Source organism: Theropithecus gelada, chromosome 9 (genome assembly GCF_003255815.1).
Source record: "Theropithecus gelada isolate Dixy chromosome 9, Tgel_1.0, whole genome shotgun sequence".
NCBI classification, from domain to species: domain Eukaryota; kingdom Metazoa; phylum Chordata; class Mammalia; order Primates; family Cercopithecidae; genus Theropithecus; species Theropithecus gelada.
In genome coordinates, this window is record NC_037677.1 from 99,836,787 (window position 1) to 99,842,568 (window position 5,782).

Consider the following 5,782-nt stretch of genomic DNA (forward strand, 5'->3'; position numbering starts at 1 on the left):
GGAAGTGCATGATACTAAGGTCCTCCCTTACCTGACACCTACAGCACTCCTGTTGTAACAAGCATCATCTTGGGTTCAGCGTAAATAAATCTCTCATTTGAGTGGCAAGTAGTTGAGTTTATAACTTTTACTTTCACCAAACCCAAAAGAGTTCATTTCAACTAATTCTTTGGTCAGATACTAGCCATTCATGCTTATAAGAAAAAGGATGGGTAAAGTACTAGGATCTGCATCTAACCTTAGCAGCATGGTAAGCAGAATAATGGCCTAATCCCCAGAACCTGTGATTACGTTACAATTACGTGGCAAAAGAGCATTAAGTTTGCAGGTGAAATTAACTATGCTAACTATATGGTATTAAATAGGAAGAGGAGCCTGAATTTTCCAGGAGGATCCAAGGATCCTAAAATGGGAAAGTGGGAAGGGGAGAGTCAGGGTCCAAGTGATGCATGTGAGAAAGATCTGACCTGCCATTGCAAGCTAGGAAGATGAGAGAAGACCGCAAGCCAAGGAACGCAGGAGGCCTCTAGAGGCTGGAAGACACAAGAAAACTGATTGCTCCCCAGAGTCTCCAGAAGGAATGCAGCCCTGCTGACACCCTGATTTCAGCTCATTGTAGCCCACTTCAGACTTCTGACTTCCAGAACTGTAAGATAATAAATTTGTGTTGTTTTAAGCCCCTAAATCTATGATAATTTGTTACAGCAGCAGTAGGAAACTAATACACAGGGGATTAGGACAAAAGGCTAGAAAGAGATACAGACTAGAGAGTCAAACAAAAGTAGGCCTTCCTGTTCAGTGCCATACTACCCTTTCTTTAGTGGTGGGCCAGAAAAAGCCCTTTGTTTCATTCTATTAGTTTTCCTTGAACCATATAATATAACCTGGTTGAGGAAATCTGCAGCATTAAAAAAAAAAATTATATCTTGATAAGCCAAATTCACTTACTTATTTTTGGGTTCTTCAATGTTGCTATTTTCTCTTTCTCTTAAAATGAAGAATAATATTGTTGATGAAAAAAGCCAAATTCAGGACGGGTATGGTGCCTCATGCCTATAATCCCAGCACTTTGGGAGGCTGAGGTGGGTGGATCACATGAAGTGAGGAGTTCAAGACCATCCTGGCCAATATGGTGAAACCCTGTCTCTACTAAAAATACAAAAATTAGTCAGGCATGGTGGTACGCACCCGTAATCCCAGCTATTCAAGAGTGCCATCGTACTTCAGCCTGGGTGACAGAGCAAGACTCTGTCTCAAGAAAAACAAAACAAAACAAAAAAACTAAACTCTGTAAGATATTTGAAGTGATTTATTCTGAGCCAAATGTGAGAACCATGACCCATGACATAGCCTCAGGAGGTCCTGAGAACGTGTGCCCCAGGTGGTTGGGTTACAGCTTGATTTTATTTATGTTAGGGGATCAGAAGTTACAGGTAGACATTAGTCACTACATTTAGATATACATAGGTTTGGCCCTTCTGCACCGTCATGCCAAGCCAGCATCTGGGCCTGGAACTGGGCTGCAGCCCCTCAGCTTCACCCACCGCCTCCCAACCATGGACCCCTGCAAAGTGAATGAGTTTCGGGCCTTTGTAAAAACATTTTCAGGATCCAAGCATTCTGCACACCGAGGAAATGAGCTTCCTGAGGGAGTGGGTGGAGAGCACGGAGATAAAGTACCACCTACTACTCAGAAAGGTAAATCAGAAGAAAATACCAAAGAAAAACTTGATAGTAAGAAGGTAGAGGAAGACTTAAAGGCAGACGAAACATCAAGTAGGGAAAGTGAGCTAGAAATTGATAATTAAGGTGTGATTGAACCAGACACTGATGGCCCTCAAGAAATGGGATAACAGAGGTGATGATGGATCAGGCAAATGATAAGAAAGTGGCTGCTATTGAAGCCTTAAATAACAATGAACTGCAGAAAGCCATTGACTTATTCACAGATGCCATCAAGCTGAATCCTCACTTGGCCGTTTTGTATGCCAAGAAAGCCAGTGTCTTCGTCAAATTACAGAAGCCAAATTCCGCCATCTGGGACTGTGACAGAGCCATTGAAATAAATCCTGATTCAGCTCAGCCTTACAAGTGATGATGGAAAGCACATAGACTTCTAGGCCACTGGGAAGAAGCAGTCCATGATCTTGCCCTTGCCTGTAAATTGGATTATGATGAAGATGCTAGTGCAATGCTGAAAGAAGTTCAACCTAAGGTACAGAAAATTGCAGAACATCGGAGAAAGTATGAGCGAAAACTTGAAGAGCAAGAGATCAAAGAAAGAACAGAAAGAGTTAAGAAGGCTCGAGAAGAGCACGAGAGAGCCCAGAGGGAAGAAGAAGCCAGTCAGGAGCTCAGTATGGCTCTTTTCCAGGTGGCCTTCCTGGGGGAATGCCTGGTAATTTTCCCCGAGGAATGCCTGGAATGGGAGAGGGAATGCCTGGAATGGCCGGAATGCCTGGACTCAATGAAATGCTTAGTGATCCAGAGGTTCTTGCAGCCGTGCAGGATCCAGAAGTTATAGTGGCCTTCCAGGATGTGGCTCAGAACCCAGCAAATATGTCAAAATACCAGAGCAACCCAAAGGTTATGAATCTTATCAGTAAATTGTCAGCCAAATTTGCAGGTCAAGGGTAATGCCCTTCTGATAAAGCCCTTTCTGAAGGAAAAGCAATCTACATCACCTTATGGATGTTGCAGTAATACAAACCAGTGTACCTCTGACCTTCTCATCAAGAGAGCTGGGGTGCTTTGAAGATAATCCCTACGCCTCTCCCCCAAATGTAGCTAAAGCATTTTACAGTGGTTTGCCATTAGGGTATTCATTCAGATAATGTTTTCCTACTAGGGCAAACTTTAAGCACTTTTTAAACCTCAAAAATATTTAAAACAAATTTAAAGAGACTGTTAATTCTTACAATTTTCTTTACTAATCATTTTGGATGTTTTTTCTTTGAATTATTGGGCAGGGAAGATACTTATGTATGGAAGATTCTTGCTCTAATTTGAGTGGAATCAAAGTTTATTAGTGCGAGGCAAACATAACTCATTTGAGGATAAAGTTTGTGTTGGCTATGTGGTTCCTGAAGTATTCTGACTTGTCTTTTTAAATGCTTTACACCTTTTACTTTAAAAATTTATTTCAGGCTGGGCGTGGTGGCTTACGCCTGAAATCCCAGCACTTTGAGAGGCCGAGGTGGGCAGATCACGAGGTCAGGAGATAGAGACTATCCTGGCTAACACTGTGAAACCCCATCTCTATTAAAAATACAAAAAATTAGCCAGGAATGGTGACGGGTGCCTGTGGTCCCAGCTACTCGGGAGGCTGAGGCAGGAGAATGGTGTGAACCTGGGAGGCGGAGCTTGCAGTGAGCCAAGATAATGCCACTGCACTCCAGCCTGGGCGACAGAGTGAGACTCCGTCTCAAAAAAAAATTTTTTTTATGTCAATAAAACTAACTGGGGCTGGGCGCAGTGGCTCACACCTGTAATCCCAGCACTTTGGGAGGCCAAGGCGGGCAGATCATGAGGTCAGGAGATCGAGACCATCCTGGCTAACATGGTGAAACCCTGTCTCTACTAAAACTACAAAAAAATTAGCCTGGCATAGTGGTGGGTGCCTGTAGTCCCAGCTACTCAAGAGGCTAAGGCAGGAGAATGGCGTGAACCCAGGAGGTGGAGCTTGCAGTGAGCTGAGGTCACACTACCATACTCCAGCCTAGGCAACAGAGCAAGACTCCATCTCAAAAAAAAAAAAAAAAAAAAAACCTAATTGGGACCACCAGTATTTCAGTAGGACCTGGGTAGGCACTGAAGTACTTGGCAGGGCAGCAGCAATCTTGCTGTGTTTTATATAACATGTATCCTTGGGCAGGCTGCCCTTAAATCTTACACTGTGGTGAAGGGATGATTTTTTTGGTAATGCTGCAGTAGAGTTGGAGTACTTAGCTCTGTTCTTGTCCAGCATATCTAATAAATGTTTCATATTATTTCCACATGGGGAAAAAAAAGATATACATTGATTTGGTCTGATAAGGCAGGACAATTCAAAGTGAGGCGGGGGTGGGGGGGTTCCAGGTCATAGGTGGATTCAAAAGATTTTCTAACTGGTAATTGGTTGAAAGAATTAAGTTGTTATTATTTAAAAGTCCAGAATCAATAGAAAGGAGTGTCTGGGTTAAAATAAGGGGTTGTGGAAACCAAGGTTCTTATTATGTAGATGAAGCCTCCAGGTAGCAGGCGTCAGAGAAACTAGAAGGTAAATGTCTCTTATCTGACCCAAAAAGGTACCAGACTCTTAATCCCTCCTGGATCAGGAAAAGACCTGGAAAGGGAAAGGGATTCTCTATAGAATGTATATATTTTCCCCCAAAAGAGACTACTTTGCAGGGCCATTTCAAAATATGTCAAAGAAATATGTTTTGGGGTAAAATAATTTCTTTCAGGGCCTGCTATCTATCATGTGGTGCTATACTACAGTCAGGTTGGAATTTGGTATCTTAGTGCTATAGAGTCTTTTGTCACTCAAGATCTCTGTTTTAATGTTAATGCTAGTCAGTTGTGCCTGAATTCCAAAGGGAAGGAGTATAATGAGGCATGTCCAAACCACCACCTCACATCATGGCCTGAACTAGTTTTTTAGGTCTACTTTAGAACCCCCTTGGCCAGGAGGAAGGATCCATTCAGTTGGCTGGGGAGCTTAGAATGTTATTTTTGGTTTCCACGTTTTAGGGGGACAGAAGTAACAGCCAGACATCAATTAATGTATGTATGGTGTACAATGGCTTGGTCTGGAAAGGCAGGACAACTTGAATCAAGGGCTTCCAGGTCATAGGCAGATCCAAAGATTTCCTAATTGGCAACTGGTTGAAAGAATTAAAAGTTAATGGCCAGGCATGGTGGCTCACACCTGTAATCCCAGCACCTTGGCTGGGCAGGCAGATCACTTGAGGTCAGGAGTTCAAGACCAGCCTGGCCAACATGATGAAATCCCATCTCTACTAAAAATACAAAAATTAGCCGGGCATGGCCGGGCACTGTGGCTCATGCCTGTAATCCCAGCACTTTGGGAGGCCGAGGAGGGCGGATCACAAGGTCAGGAGATCAAGACCATCCTGTGAATGGTGAAACCCCATCTCTACTAAAAATACAAGAAATTAGCCAGGCGTGGTGGCAGGCACCTGTAGTCCCAGCTACTCGGGAGGCTGAGGTGGGAGAATAGCGTGAACCCAGGAGGCGGAGCTTGCAGTGAGCCAAGATTGCGCCACTGCACTCCAGCCTGGGCTACAGAGTGAGACTCCATCTCAAATAAAAAAAAAAAAATAGCTGGGTATGGTGGCACAGGCCTGTAATCCCAGCTACTTGGGAGGCTGAGGCAAGATAATTGCTTGAACCCAGGAAGCAGAGGTTTCAGTGAGCCAGGATCATGCCATTGCGCTCCAGCCTGGGCAACAGAGAAAGACTCCATCTCAGAAAAAAAAAAGTTATTATCTAAAGACCTGGAATCAATAGAAAGGAGTATCTGAGTTAAAATACGAGGTTGTGGCCAGGCGCAGTGGCTCACGCCTGTAATCCCAGCACTTTGGGAGGCCAAGGCAGGTGGATCACGAGGTCAGGAGATTGAGACCATCCTGGCTAACACTGTGAAACCCCATCTCTACTAAAAATACAAAAAATTAGCTGGGCATGGTGGTGGGTGCCTGTAATCCCAGCTACTCGGGAGGCTGAGGCAGGAGAATGGTGTGAACCCAGGAGGCAGAGCTTGCAGTGAGCCAAGATAGTG

At 44.1% G+C, this 5,782-nt stretch overlaps 1 pseudogene; it reads left to right on the forward strand.

Annotated features, from left to right (window-relative positions):
• The first annotated feature begins 1,556 nt into the window (after nt 1-1,556).
• On the forward strand, nt 1,557-2,637 carry LOC112631070 (annotated as a pseudogene).
• The last annotated feature ends 3,145 nt before the right edge of the window (nt 2,638-5,782 follow it).